Source organism: Chiloscyllium plagiosum, unplaced genomic scaffold (genome assembly GCF_037043375.1).
Source record: "Chiloscyllium plagiosum isolate Xiang-an unplaced genomic scaffold, Cpla_swu_hap1 HiC_scaffold_34, whole genome shotgun sequence".
Lineage (NCBI taxonomy): Eukaryota > Metazoa > Chordata > Chondrichthyes > Orectolobiformes > Hemiscylliidae > Chiloscyllium > Chiloscyllium plagiosum.
Window position 1 is genome coordinate 33,758,743 of NW_028270172.1, and position 16,026 is coordinate 33,774,768.

The window sequence follows — 16,026 nt, forward strand, 5'->3', positions numbered from 1 at the left end:
ATTCCCTTACCAAACTCCCTGAAAGTCTCATTTTAGTCTCACTTTAAGAATAAAGGTTTGTAGTACCTAATCAGATCATGGCATAATTTGGTGATCTCATCCCAAGACCATAACATGAATTTGCCGCTCTGGTCAAGGATCATAATAATCCACATTTCCAAAAACAGGCCATGCAGTTCAACAGACGTTTGCCAGTATAAATCTCTGGCTTTCAGTATTAATGATGAAACATAACCGACCAAATTAAATACCTCTGTGGTATGCCATGAATTTTCCACTTATTGAGCTAAGCACTCTAACATAAGCATGGAACAGGATTTTAACTTACATTCCTTGTTGACAACAGTTCTGGTTTTTCACTACATCGAAGGACCCTTTGTCATCAGCATTTTGCTGGCAGTCACAAGTCCGTTCTGATAACTGTGGCTTCATGTGGTATCTGCTTGTTGTTCCAGTCATTGTTTTTGTGGAATGTTTAACTAACTCTGAAGCCTTGAATCTGTCATTATGTGTAAAGAAATATTAGATTAGATTAGATGAGATTAGATTACTTACAGTGTGGAAACAGGCCCTTCGGCCCAACAAGTCCACACCGCCCCGCCGAAGCGCAACCCACCCATACCCCTACATTTACCCCTTACCTAACACTACGGGCAATTTAGCATGGCCAATTCACCTGACCTGCACATCTTTGGACTGTGGGAGGAAACCGGAGCACCCGGAGGAAACCCACGCAGACACTGGGAGAACGTGCAAACTTCACACAGTCAGTCGCCTGAGGCAGGAATTGAACCCGGGTCTCTGGCGCTGTGAGGCAGCAGTGCTAACCACTGTGCCACCGTGCCGCCCACTACCACCGTGCTGCCCACCAATATATCTGAGCTTATTCCTAACAAGGTTTAATTTACCTACTTTTTATTAATGGCCTACATTGTTGAAGTATTGCTTAGATTATGTTGATAGATCACAGTGAAGAGAAGATACTGTGTCATTCAAAACTAAGATTGTGACGCACAGAAAACAAATTGACTGAGGCCATCTCAGTCACATTGTTATTAATCCCTACCAGGTGGATCAGCATGATCAATCTGAGGTTAAATAGCAATTGCTGTCTGTGATTTGAAAACTTTTAGTACCTATCTTATAGTTTAGAATAAATGTGTGCGCACACACCATTCTGTGGAAGGGTCACTGGACCCAAGACATTAACTCTGATTTTTCTTCACAGATGCTGTCAGACCTGTTGTACTTTTCCAAGAATTCCTGTTTTTGATTCAGATTCACAGCATCCTCAGTTCTTTCGGTCTTATTTTTAAGAATAAATGTATCCTGAATTGGAAGAGCATTTTGATTGTGTTGTAGCGTTCACTAAGAAGTTCATTCAAGTTCAAAACACACCTTTTATTTTGCTTAATGTCTTGATAAGTAATGTTGCATCGGGTTTGTGTTTTTCTCTTCTTGTTCAATTTTGTGGCAATGATGTTCAGTAACAAAAACATTCTGCCCTCTTCCAGTGATAAATGCTGTCAGAATTCCAAGCATTGTTTGCGAGCCTACAAAATAGCTGAAATTGTTTAACATAAACGTATAGACCTTCCATGACATTGCTAATGGGATTCTAGAATCTAGAGAATAGTTTCTGCTGTTTCCACATTCAGGCTGCACCCGGAATGTGATTTACACATCATTATCATGCTCTGAATTAACTGAAACAATACAGTATTACTACCATGAAATAACACAAGAACAGGACGGGACAGGCTGAATGGCTTTCTTCTGAACCATAACATTTTTGTAAGGAGTAGATCATCCAGCTTCTCAGACCAGGTGCCCGCTAATCTGTACCACAATTCTCTTTCAAAGCTTTTGATTCATAATCCCTAATACCTACATATCACTGCCATGAAAGCACCAATTCTCCCATCATCTACAGCTTTTTCATGGAGGCATTGATCCAAATTTCTGTCGCAAAATGTGAAAAGGTACGACTGTACTTGATTTCACGCCTGATTGGCTTAACTCTAATTTAAAGATCATGTTCTTGATTCCCTAAGTATGTCTACCCAATCACATTGTTTTAATGGTTTAAACACCTCGATCTTTTCAGCAAATACAAACCTGTCTTCCTAAGTCCCAGTGTCATCCTGATCATGAAAGCTAAGGATCTACAAATATTTGAACACCAGTTATTAGATTGCTTCACAGCATTTACTTACGGTGCAAGTAATTTTGTCAAAATCTTTCAACAAATCTTTGCTCTAAAATAAGTTTATTATTTGTTAGCATGCTATGGATTAAAGATAGTATTTTATGAAGTGTCCGACTCCTCACCCTAGGTCTATTTATTTAGTTATGTGAAACGTTCTTTAGATTTTAGTATTTGTAGTAAGCGATGAAGCTGCCATTTATATAAAACATCATCAAAAAGGTTTTTCCACCACCAGATCTTTGTAAGAACATATAGCCATTCACCAAGCTCTGGGTCATAAAGGCTATGGCTGGAATCAGGGCTCAAACTGAGCATTAGGTTCCTTTATTAACATCTCCCTGAGAGCAAATCACAAACATCAATATCTCCCCTTATCACTAAAAGCATCTTCTCCCAAGCATTCTTTTTTAAGTAGAATATTTCATTTTATGTATTTGTCCTTGCAGCAATTGCATTTCATGGTTGTTGTTGTACTTTCAATCTTTCTGATTGAGTAAATGTAAGCCAAAGGTATATTAATTGGCTTGCGTTTAGCCAAAGCAATATCTGAGTAAATTAGTGAGGTATACAGAAGAAATTTGAGCAGATCATAATTTTGATTAGATTCCCTACAGTGTGAAAACAGGCCCTTTGGCCCAACCAGTCCACACCGACCCTCCGAAGAGTCACCCAGACTCATTTCCCTCTGACTAATGAACCTAACACTATGGGCAATTTAGCATGGCCGATTCACCTGACCTGCACATCTTTGGACTATGGGAGGAAACCCACACAGACACAGGGAGAATGTGTAAACAGTCGCCCGAGGCTGGAATCGAACCTGGGGCCCTGGTGCTGTGAGGCAGCAGTGTTAACCACTGAGCCACCGTGCTGCTCTATATAAATAGGGTGTTGTTTTAAAATATGACCCAACAGACCAGTTAGGGCTGTTTATGCATTTACGAAGGTGTTAGTCAGAAACTGAAAAATATTGATTTACAACTTGGCAAAAGTAGTTTCGCTGAGTTACTTCCAACTTCTCCGTTTTAGCAGACCTTTAAACTTTGAGCATTTACTGGGTATATCTTTAGTAATGTAAAATGCAGTACATAGTACTGTATATCATATTTATAAATAATGGGAACCTTTTTCTCAGATATGCTTGAGAAATATTATTAAAATCAAACCGTGCACTGAGATGAAAGAAATACAATTCTGTCTAAAGGTTACACAAAATAAATTAATTATAGAGTCGTACAGAGCAGAAGGCCATTCAGCATATTGTGAATGTGCCAGTTATTTGAAAACACTTTCCAATTAATACCACTGGTCTGCTCTTTCCTCGCAGCCTTATTCTGTGCCATCTGGTTGTATAAGGTAGTATTTCTAAAAGAGTTAATGTTGAAGTTGCATTGCTTCATGCAGTCTGACAATGTCTCAGTATTTTTTCATAGAATCAGATACTCTTGCATTAGATCCTGGTGAAGTCAGAACTATCTCAAGGGATCAAAAGGTATGGGGAGAAAGAGGCAACAGGGTGCTGAGTTGGATAATTAGCTGTGATCATCATGAAATATGGAATAAACTCCAAGATCAGAATTGTCTACTGTTTTGCATGCTGTATGTCATCTACGACCTCGGATAGTCTCATACCTATCCAGAGCAAGTCAATGAAACCTGTTCCTTTTGCTATCATGCAATAAACTGCTTCTTGTTATGTAGCACAAGTACCTTTTCTTTTAAGACTGACCAGTGTTCTATCCCCAGCTTTGATAATGAAGTCCTCAGGCACAGCATAGAAGGAAGTTTAGTGGCAGCATTGTGCAGCAAACTTTGTTTTGACCGGCCCCTTACGAACTGGCAAAAGTTATATGCGTCAGATACTGCTTAGTTTTTTAAATTTATTTACCTCAGTGTAAATATAAATATAATTTAATAATTAGTCTATACCAAGACTGCCATATCATAAAAGCTGCATTTCAGTTAAGGAGCCAGAAAGGCAAATTTGAAAATTCGAAGAAAGAGTATAACAGAAGAAAAATAGAAGAATCTTGAAACCTGTCTAAGGTCGGGACGTTCATAATTTAAACTGTGCTTTTGCTGAGAAGATTTATTCACACTGCAGCCTCAGACACATATTTTAGAAATTATGCATGAGGGCACGCATTCTGTCTTGGGCTATGAAAGGTAGGAAAAAGTCTATTTTGTCTGTGAAGAAGCAGGAAACCTCTCTCTTTGCTGCAGTTGGTAGGAAAAACTCTGAAAAGGCAGGAAATTAAAATGTTGATTGTTTAAAAAGGTAGAAATCTCCAGTCAACAATAAAAAGATAGACTGTTTCTCTTGAACAAATTTAAAGATTGAAAGAAGTAACTCAATACTGTTTTAATTGTTAATCTAATTTTCAAAGCTGTATTGGAAGAAATTCATACAGTAATGTGAAATTTTAGAATTTATAAGCTTACAATTAAACAAAAATAAAGAAATAAAGTACTAGTGAATTGTTACATTATAGAAGTATTCAGCATTTAAGACAACAGTATTTAAACAGCATTGATTTAAACATTGAAATGTTACAGGTATAAACAGGCTTTAAAGAAACAAGAATAAATAAACACATTAGGAAAAAATAAAAAAGGAAATAGCACATACAAAAAGAATCTATGTCACCATGTGCCAAACAGAACACAGGGTTAGACATGTTGGACAAGGTAATTCTTTTCAATCAAAATTGCTTCAAAATTAAACACTAATTCTGAAGCAGAACAAGTTAATGCATAATTGTATTCAGTGTGTCCTATAGTAGATGGCATTATTAATCACCAAAATATTAAGGAAGATATATTTTTGAAGAAGTTCTCACAGTTTTTGATAATTACTGCAACCTGAAAATAAATCTTGAAAGGACAAGTTTTGAAAGAAGAGCTCAGCATCTGAGGAATTAGTAGAGCGTGAGGGATATGGCTTGGAAGAAGAAATGTTCCATGTATTCCATACTAAGGCTAAAATAGCTAGGACACGTGGGTACACACAGCCACCCCTTTTATTTGGAAGCAATAAGTGGAGTTAAAGAAGTTGGTCAGTGTGAGGACAGGTTTAGCTAGGCAGAAGTCAGTAGTGGTGAATAGGAACTGGTTGGGAGAAAACAGAGAACTCCAGCCCATCCAGTGGAGCATAAGGTCTAGAGAGTGAAAAAGAGTTATCACCAGGAATTGGAGAGTGATGAAATGGCAGAGGGCATCAGAAGAATCATCAATGTAGAAAGGAAGAGGCCAGGCCAGCAGAGAAAAAAATAGTTGAGATGGAAAGATATCAGTTCAGTCTTAAAAACAACAGGCTTACCAGACTGTTCTTCCTTTTGGAAAGGAGGTGGAAATGGGCTGTTCAGTATTGTTGGATGCTGGGTAGGAAAGATCTTTAATGGATTTTGAGGTTAGTAACAGTCCTGGAGGTGAAGGTTTGACATTCAATGCTGGAATGACCCTGAAAGATTTGTACAATAAGGACTGATACTCGAGCATTAAAAACACCTCTTGGTCAATAACTGAATGCTTATCAATAAAGAGAAGGAAGAAAGGAGAGAACTTGGAATTTATACAGCATCTAGTGAGTTTTGAGAAGGATTATATAGCACCTTACACAACCTCAAGATATTACAAAGTGTTTTGCAACCAATGAAGTACCTTTGAAGTGAAATTACTGCTGTAATGTAAGAAATGTAATTAGATTAGATTCCCTACAGTGTGGAAACAGGCCCTTTAGCCCAACAAGTCCACACTGCCCCTCTGAAGAGAGACCCCCCCTGACTAACACTATGGACAATTTAGCATGGCCAATTCACCTGAATTGGCACATCTTCGGAATGTGGGAGGAAACCGGAGCACCCGGAGGAAACCCATGCAGACACTGGGAGAACGTGCAAACTCCACACAGACAGTCGCCCGAGGCTGAAACTGAACCTGGGACCCTGGCGCTGTGAGGCAGCAGTGCTAACCACTGAGCCACAGTTCCACCATGGTCCACTTTCGTCCATTATCAAGTACATTTCTGTCCACAAAATGTACTAGATAATGTGCACACAGTGATCCATCAGAAATGGCAAAGAGTTTATGACCAGAATATCTGTTTTATTAATGGTGGTTGAAGATTAAATTTTGACCAGGATGCCAATGGAACAATTCTGCTTTTCTTTGAAAAGTGTCTGTGCTCCTTTAAGTTCACCTGAAACAAGAAACAAGAACCTAATTTAATGTTGGATCTGAAAGACTTTTTATTGTGCATCACACTCAGTGCTGGACTACAGTAACCTAGATTACATACTCAACTCTCCAGAGTGGGACTTGAACCCTTGGGGATTTGGCTCAAAAAGAATACTATATTTGTTATTTAAAGTGGATCAGAAAGTATGATGTCATCCCCAAGTCTCCGACTGATGCCATTGTAACCTAACAGTGTTGATACCATTAGCTTAATCCCCAACTCTGTACATGAAATGACAGTATTTCTACCACTCCTTGTGTCGTCATTTAACAATAACGTTTCCTCATTTTCAACCAAAGGTAATAAAACAGGAGGGGAGTCTTTTAAACAATTCGAATTTGGCATTGGGAATGGTTGCTGTATTGCATGTAGCAAAGTATTTGTATATTTTGACTGTAGCAATAACCATTGACCCAGTTAGTTTATTTCGGACTCAGAATGGAGGAAGGCGTTATAGCTAGGTGGGACCAAGACATTGAGTGCATGTTCCACCAGTTTTGTCTTATTTCTCCTTCTCATCAAAAGTTTTAAATCTTGCTTTGTCTGATTCTTACCATTCACAGTTGCATTTACAGCATTTGCAGGTGATTGGCTGCCTGCAACACTTCCAACGTTTGCAGTTACAAACTCCAGTGAAACCGAATCTCAGTTCTCATCAGTATTCACCATTCGTTCTGTCCCCTCAGCACTAACTGCCTAAGCATTAATTTGCATCACTAGATGAAGACAACAGAAAGCTATATTGATCTGAGTTAGAAATGATTACAAAAAAGCATACAGTTGTTGAGGAAGCAAAAGAGACATTTATGGGTGAATTTGGAGAAAGGTGCATGACTATTACATACCTTTTGTTCAGTTTTAACCTCCAAATGCCTTTTATAGATATTTAAACTAACTTGTTCAGATATGCTATGAAACACCTCTGCAGGTGGGACTTGAACTGGGGATTTCTGTTGCAGAGGTAGGGATACTACCACCATGCCACAAGAGCCTTTATGATAGGTTCAATGAATCTTGCTTATCCATAGGTATTTTTAATCAGCCTAGTTTTAACTATATGTCTAGGGTGAATGGAACCTGAACCTGTAGCCCAGAGATAGGAACGACATCAGTGTACCACATATACTGAGCACACAAGAATAAACGTTTGGTTTTTAGGTTCTGGGCTCCAGGCCTTGCACACCTTAAAAACAAGATGTTATCCCAGCTCTCAGAATATTTTTGCTGTACACAACATAAAAATCTCAGAAAACTAGTTTCAAATCTGCATGGTTGTTGGTTCATTTCCCTGAGGATCTAATTTCTGTTTTAAAAAATATGACAGGATTTCAGTTCACAGATTCTTGACAGCTCCTGAAATTTAACTGTTATGTTCAAGTTTTACAAATGACAGTTTCAATGTGGTATGCTTAAAAGTCAGTCAAACCTTGTCACATCACTTGGAAATTTATTAATGGTGAGAAATTATCACAGAAAATGTTGCTGAATATTCACTGTCACTTTAGCTCAGCTGTATTTTTTAATTAAGTTAAAGGTAAAGTCACCAAAGTCCTACCAGACCAAAGGGCTACTCTCTCGATCGAGGCAACTGGTGATAGTTTATCCGGAGGCTCAGCATACCTCAGGCAAAAAGAGGGGTTGTGAAGGAGAATCATTCATGGTAGCATCAATTATGAATGGGCTTTATCTGCATCAGAACTAACTGACAGCTTGAAGACTTCAAATGTATGTTGTTCAGGAAGAATTTATCATTTCTCATTATCCCTTTCTCATGCTCTTGATCTGATCCCATATACTGGGCTACTTCAGACTATGCTAGAAGTCCTTAATTATTCTGTTACGACTCCTGAGTTAGGAGACGTGAACTAATTACTTCAATTACTCCATTCCTCCAACAGTTACAACAAAATTTAAATTTAAAAAGGGAGGTGACAACACCGATTATGTACAGTATTGTTGCAATAAAGGTAAACATGGATTATCAATATTCAATTTGACTTTAATACCCAATACCCTCATAGACTAAAATGATTTTTAAAGAGGATGGATACTGACCTAAAGTAGCTGCTGCGATTACCTGACACAGACTGAGGCAAGTCCAGGGAACTCATACTGAACGCACAAAACCAGCTCCGTTCAATCAGGAGATGTGAATGTTGCTGGCTCGCCCATCACTAATACCCTGCTGCAGGTGGTGATGAGCTGACTTCTTGAAAGTCACAATATAACAAGTATAAAGAATATGAATAGCTTGCTCTTTCTCTCTCTCTCTCTCTCTCTCTCACTGTTCCTTATATATTGAAAGGAGCATCCAGTGAAAAATAACTTTGGGAAATAACCATTGACTAAGAACTTCAGAATTCGACAAATGGCACATCTGCTGAAGAAACAAGTCAGCAGCTAAATAGTTAGGAACCCTTACAACTCCAGGATTCTCAAAACTTTAAACTGTCTCTGCTTTTTTTGTTTCTGATCATATTAGCCACCCTGCTCTTTTCATTTTTAAAGTTACTACTTGGAATTGTGTGCTTGTCACTTTTTGTGACCTTGTCTTGGGGTTAGTAGATAATAAAATCCTGCTTTCTTTCACTCAAGAACCTTGGGATTGGCAGATATATTTTGATCTTGTTGACTAAATTTTTAAATGACAGCTGTGTGCCAAAAAAGAATTACAAAAAAATTTGTTGTCTCACACCAAGGAGTTTGCGAAGAGGGGAGCTGATTCCCTTACTCACCTGTTGTAACTGAATTGCAAACAGTATATAACTCACTATCCACAAATCAGCCAGCTTCCTTCAGTAACAATAAAGAATTAGATTATATGAACAAAACTTACTTAAGCAAAGATGTAAAGGTTTTTAAAAAATTTTGAACTGTGCAAAAATATACAGCCATCTTTCTTGAAAAGTAACACACACCCTTCAAAGTGTGCTTTTATGAAAGTTCTTTGATCAAGAAACAGTTAAACTCAGGGAAAAAAAAATCACATTCTTTAAACATTGGTCTGTAGCAGACGTCGCTTTGTTAATAAACCTGTTGGCAACAAGATTTTTTTCCCCTGAGAATCAATTGTGGATGGCTGAATTCTTCTTATCTGGAGACAGTGGTTTTCCTTCAAGAACTCTCAGGTTGCAACAATGAAGATATGTTCTGCAGAAGTCCTCCACTTGTGGTGCTGAGATATTCCAGTTGGTTTGCAACTCTCAGACTTTGTTGAGAGGGCTTTAAAAGATAAGAGAGAGGGAACAAAGGCATTTGCTTGAGGCAAGATGTCTCTCTGACTCTGCGTTCAAATTCAGTTACTTTATTACACACAAACTGGGTCAAGCGGCTTCTCTTTGAGTGTGTTACCGACTTGATGTTTCTAGTTGAGCAGCTTGCGTTCTCCAGCAACATTGACCCCTGATGTAACCATATCCTTGACTTTGTAAAGTGATCTTTCCAAAATGTTGACAGTGCAGACGTGCGTCTGCTGTTCTATCTCACGGTCAGTATTTTAATATACTTTTAAGAGACAGGCTCATGTTATCATCACTGTTTCATAGCATGTGCCATGAGGGTATAGATATCTCAAACTCCACCTTAGTTGGGATCACTTGAAGCATGTTGTGCTACTAGATGTGTGCTTTTCTGTTGTAAACAAATAACCTTAAATTAACTCTTATGTGTCTGTGAATGTAATAATGGTATAAAACAGCCGGTGGTAATAAACATGCGTTGGATTTTTCTGATGGTTACGTTATCCATACCTGGTTTCTTGCATTATGAGGGAGAACAGAAGCATTGCTGCCTCCAGCAATATATCCTGCTAAAGGCAAAACTCAAGGTCCAGTCAATAATATTCTAAACTAATATTTCAGATAACACATCCTCAAAACAATTTGGTTTAGCAGCAAATCAAATGAGCATTTACTTCACATCTTGGTAGTGCTGTTAATCTATCAAGCAGCAGGATAGCATATGTGCAAATGGATTTAAACTTGAGGCAGACTAAAAATGCAGCAGAAAGGAAGGATAACTTAGGACATCTTATGACTTCCAATATCTCTAATGATAAGAAAGTTAGCATTAAGGCACTTTACCTGAATGCTCGTAGCATTCGTAACAAAGCAGATGAACTAATGGCACAGATCATCGTGAATGATTATGATGTGGTAGGCATCCCAGAGATGTGGTTACAGGGGGGTCAGGACTGGCAGTTAAACATCCATGGATTTTCAACTTATCGAAAAGACAGGGAGGTGGGCAGAGGGGGCGGGGTTGCCTTGTTAGTTAAGAACAAAATTAAATCTATGACATAGCGTCGGATGATGTGGAGTCTGTGTGGGTGGAATTGAGGAACCACAAAGGCAAAAAAAACCCATAATGGGAGTTATGTACAGCCCTCCTAACAGTGGTCAGGACCAGGGGCGCAACATGTACCGGGATTTAGTAAGGGGAGGTCGTGCCTGACAAACCTGTTGGAATTCTTTGAAGAGGTGACAAGTAGGTTAGACCAGGGAAACCCAGTGGATATGGTCTATCTAGACTTCCAAAAGGCCTTTGATAAGGTGCCACACGGGAGGCTGCTGAGCAAGGTGAGGGCCCATGGTGTTCGAGGTGAGCTACTGGTATGGATTGAGGATTGGCTGTCTGACAGAAGGCAGAGAGTTGGGATAAAAGGTTCTTTTTCGGAATGGCAGCCAGTGACAAGCGGTGTTCCACAGGGTTCAGTTTGGGGCCGTAGCTGTTCACGTTATATATTAATGATCTGGATGAAGGGACTGGGCATTCGAGCGAAGTTTGCCGATGATACAAAGTTAGGTGGACAGGCAGGTAGGACTGAGGAAGTGGGGATGCTGCAGAAGGATCTAGACAGTTTGGCAGAGTGGTCCAGGAAATGGCTGATGGAATTCAATGTGAGCAAATGCGAGGTCTTGCACTTTGGAAGAAAGAATACAAGCATGGACTACTTTCTAAACGGTGAGAAAATTGGTAAAGCCAAAGTACAGAGGGATCTGGGAGTGCTAGTTGAGGATTCTGTAAAAGTAAACATGCAGGTTGAGTCCGTGATTAAGAAAGAGAATGCAATGTTGTCATTTATCTCAAGAGGGTTGGAATATAAAAGCACCGTTGTGCTAATGAGACTTTATAAAGCTCTGGTTAGGCCCCATTTGGAGTACTGTGTCCAGTTTTGTCCCCACACCTCAGGAAGGACATACAGGCACTGGAACGTGTCCAGCGGAGATTCACACGGATGATCCCTGGAATGGTAGGTCTAACATACCAGGAATGGCTGAGGATCCTGGGATTGTATTCATTGGAGTTTAGAAGATTAAGGGGAGATCTAATACAAACTTACAAGATAATACATGGCTTGGAAAGGGTGGACGCTAGGAAATTGTTTCCAGTAGGCGAGGAGACTAGGACCCGTGGGCACAGCCTTAGAATTAGAGGGGGTAAATTCAGAACAGAAGTGCGGAGACATTTCTTCAGCCAGAGAGTGGCGAGCCTATGGAATTCATTGCCGCAGAGTGCAGTGGAGGCCGAGACGCTAAATGTCTTCAAGGCAGAGATTGATAAATTCTTGATGTCACAAGGAATTAAGGGCTACGGGGAGAATGCGGGTAAGTGGAGGTGAAATGCCCATCAGCCATGATTGAATGGCGGAGTGGACCCGATGGGCCGAATGGCCTTACTTCCACTCCTATGTCTTATGGTCTTATCAAAAAACAGTGAGATTACAAGCATTTAGTTGCTGTAAGAAATGAATGAAGGCTTTGATTTGAATCAACAGAAGGATGTAGCATAATTCAAGAAATGTTGTATTGTTGGTGTTTAAGACACTTTGCCCTCTGTAAATCTGATCAACCAATTGTATGCAATAATATCTTTGTAGTTGTACAGAGGTGGGGAGGCATAAGGAGTCTGGAATTTTGGCTTGAAGACAGATAGATTTATAGTTATATCACTAATTTCACAATCTCAAGATGTCTCACAGCACTTTACAGTCAATGACAGGCAATTCACTGTTATAATGCAAGAGATGCTTTAGGAAATTTGCACACTCCACATAAACGGTGAGATAAATGACCAACTAAGCAGTTTGAGGTCGATTCATAGAATGGTTGCACTGCAGAAGTTTATTCAGCATATTGAATCCCAGCCAGCTCACTGTATCAGCAATTTGTTTAGTCCCACTCTCCTTGTAGTTGATAAGGGATGAATATTTGCCAGGTCACTGGGAAATATTCCCTTGCTGGTTTCAAATCATGCAGAAGTCTTTCATGTCCACCTGAGACGGATAAAAGGGGCTGGGCCTTCAGAAAGATGGCACCTCCATTAATATGGGTTCAAGTCTTTGGCGTCTCAGAAAAGGTTAATGGGGCATCAAAGTATAAAGGAGTATGTCTCGTTCACAGGGACCCTTGCGCTACCTGCATTCGTCATGTCAATCTTCATTATCAAAAGCTTACCAATAGCTAGTCAATGTCACTGATGGTCATCAGTGGATATACCAGACTTCAGGTGCTCAATGGCAGGTAACATAAACAGCAGGAGCTGAGGCTTCAAGTCAACCTGAGCTTTGCTCTGGAAACCCCAACAAACTATGCAGAAGGCAGCAAACATCTCTAATCATTTGTAAATTAGTCAGCAGGGAGATTTCTCAGTTAAAGTTTCCAAAATTATGCATTGATTTATGCAAGTGCTCAATGTGGTAAAGTGCTCAAATAATGAAGCGCACAGTTTGTAATCAAGAAAACTTTCTTCCGGGTGATAAAATTAGGGAATCAGATTTCCATGTGAATTAATATAAAGCCCTTCAATAAATTATAAATTCTTCTTTATATGCATGGATTTGGTCTGATGATAGGAACAATCTGTAAAAGAGACTGGCTCCGTGGACTTGAGATTCTCTCTGTCTGTCTTTCGATGTATGGGCTACTGCTCTGATACTTTTGAGAAGAAATGTTTGGCAGCCTGAGGGTTTAATTGTGATCTAAGAAATGTGATGTACAAATCTGTTCTTCCTAGATTAATGCTTTGGAGCGAATCAGGAACCTAACCACCAGAGGGACTTGTCAGACTCCTCTGAATTATTAGTAAAATGTTTTTTATGGAGATTAATGATGCCGTCTGAAGCATCCTTTATGCATCTGCTCAATATGCAAAATGAGAGCTATGTTTTATAACACTTAAAAATGTTTAGAATTAAAAGCTTGCAGTAATGTAGATTAAAGGAGTTAAAAAAAAAAGGAAATATGTCTTAATGACTGTCATCAAGTTTATGTTGAATTTCAGGGCTTGAAAACGAGAAAATTTTCCATGAAATGACCAGTTTCACAGACCATCACTTAAACAGATTAAAAACACTGTAGTTCAGTTTGAAACATTAATTGGGTAATTTATCGAGCCAAGAACTGTAAAAGTTTCTTTTGATTTCAGTGTTAATATTTGAGAATAAAAGACTTGCAATTGTATAGTGACTTCTGTGATCTGACAACAATGAAAGGAGCGTTTTCCAAATGTAATCACCATTGTAATTTAAGAAACAGAACTGTGATTTGCACACCTCAAAGTACTTAAGACCACAACGAGATAAATAAGTCGATAGCAACTGACATAAAGCATAGACTAAGGCATTGACAATGACCAGGAAAAGATCTCTCCATTTTTCAAACAATCAACATGGAGCTTGTTTTGACATTTCATTTGACGGACGGCACATCCAAAGTGATTGTCTTTCAGTACTGCACTGGGAGTGTTAGCTTATGGTTTCTGTTCAATTCTCTGGAGTGGAACTTGAACGTACAAGCTTCCAACTCTGAGGAGAGAGTGCTTCAGCTGGCACCATAAAGAGCCTGTGTTTCACAGCACAACACAGCTATAAAAATGCTCAATGGCAATGATTGAAGCATCGTATTCTTTATTTCCAGCTGGACCTTTGGTGGATTGATTCATAAAAACATGAGTATAGTAAAGGTCACCTGCACTCAGTGGGATTCAATACAAAATGGGGACAGAGATATTTGACCAACTCAGGTTTTTGTTTGGTCGGTGTGAAGGAATTGTGTCTCTCAGCGTTGACCGTCTATAGGCAGAATGTACCATCAGCTTATTGTTAAGACATTGCGTCTGTCAATTCAATTCTGTTCTGCTGGCAGTTGAGGATATACACTGAAATAAATTACAGGCTATAATTTTCAAGCTTTGGAAAAGAATAGTTAAAATGGAATAGAAGATAAGTTGGTGTGAAACTCCCAGAAAAATTGCCACCATTAAAAAGCAAAGTGTTATCTGAGCGATGGCAGGTAAATTTATCTTTAGCTGATTGTGGCATAATGTTGAGAAAATTGAAAAAAAGAGAAAAAGTAAAATGTTCCATTTTCTGTGATGTTAAGAGAATACATAAACCCTGATCATTTTTAAAAATCAAATTTTGAGGTAGTTAAACTAAAGGAATGGTTTGTAGGGTTGGACGTTATTTGTTCCAGTTCTTTGCATTTTGTCTTGAGGGAGAATCACGCTGGAGGACAAACAGAAGAAGAATGTTCTTGCTCGAGGTCAAAAGATGAAAAAGAATTCTGTCAGCCTCTGGGTTAAAATTAAGAACGAGTATAAAAAGATGGGCTGTGCTTTTAATGAGGCTGACAGCAGATGTTCACTACAGATCTTAACTTGATGCCGGAGTCTGTTTCCATGGTAATGGGAAATGGTAATTACTGAGCCTGAGCTCTTTTTCTCTCTCCGCGCTCCGTGACACATTGGTGATTTTAATGGATTTGATCTCTCTCTCTCTGCTTAATTGTCATATCCCTCCATCTCCTGCCTGACAGGCTGATATACATAAGATCGGGCTGTTAGTGCCTGCACAATGCTTGTACTGCCGAGAGATGTTGGAGAGGTGGGCAGGCATCTTTAGCTATCTTGCACGATTGGACGTTTGTACAGAAGCACTAGCCAATCCGCACGTAGACAGGTAGAGATTACACTATAAACACAGGCAGAGCTGCTCACTCCTCTTCAGATTTGGAGCTTTGCTGCTTGGAACTGGTAGCAGCTCATCTCCTTTAGACAGATTGAAGGTGTTTTGTAAAATATCTTGCATTACGAGACCGCCATAGGGGACACCATTCTTGTAGTAGTGTCGTCTGATAATTTTGGAACAAGACTGTTGCTCTCCTCTCACCCATCCATCCTCTCCATACCCTACCTATACCCCTATGCTTTTCTTTTGAGCTCCGCTAATATAGGTTTACAACCTGTCACTATGGACCAGCAGTGCCTATGTGAGTAGCTGATATATTTCTCGTACATGGTTGCAGCTGTTTGCTGAATGTACAGGTTATTTTTATTCTGTAATTTACATGGTAATGCCTCTGTTTTGTATTAACTGACAGAGGTAGGAGTGTTGACCTAGGATTTACAAGTTGCCTAGCTTCTTTTTGCCGCCTGTTTGTTTCCTTTTCCTTAATTTGTTGTAAGCTTATAGATTTGATATCCTGATGGTTGTGACTTTGCAATTACACTACTCTAATGCCTGGTGGGATAAGACTGCTGCTTAACATATATTTTATTAATGGTGATGCTATTAATCCAT

The 16,026-nt window shown here is 39.2% G+C and overlaps 1 protein-coding gene across 11 annotated transcripts in view; it reads left to right on the top strand.

Moving 5' to 3' along the window:
• Window positions 1-16,026, top strand: part of LOC122564399 (engulfment and cell motility protein 1) — a 319,775-nt gene that overhangs the window by 251,026 nt on the left and 52,723 nt on the right. Inside the window, exon 1 of one of the 11 annotated variants that reach the window (XM_043719209.2) lies at window positions 15,477-15,715. The exons of the other annotated variants lie outside the window; for them this stretch is intronic. The gene's annotated coding sequence lies outside the window, so the exon portion shown is untranslated. Of the gene's footprint in view, window positions 1-15,476; window positions 15,716-16,026 lie in introns of those variants that run through there. 11 annotated transcript variants of the gene reach the window in all.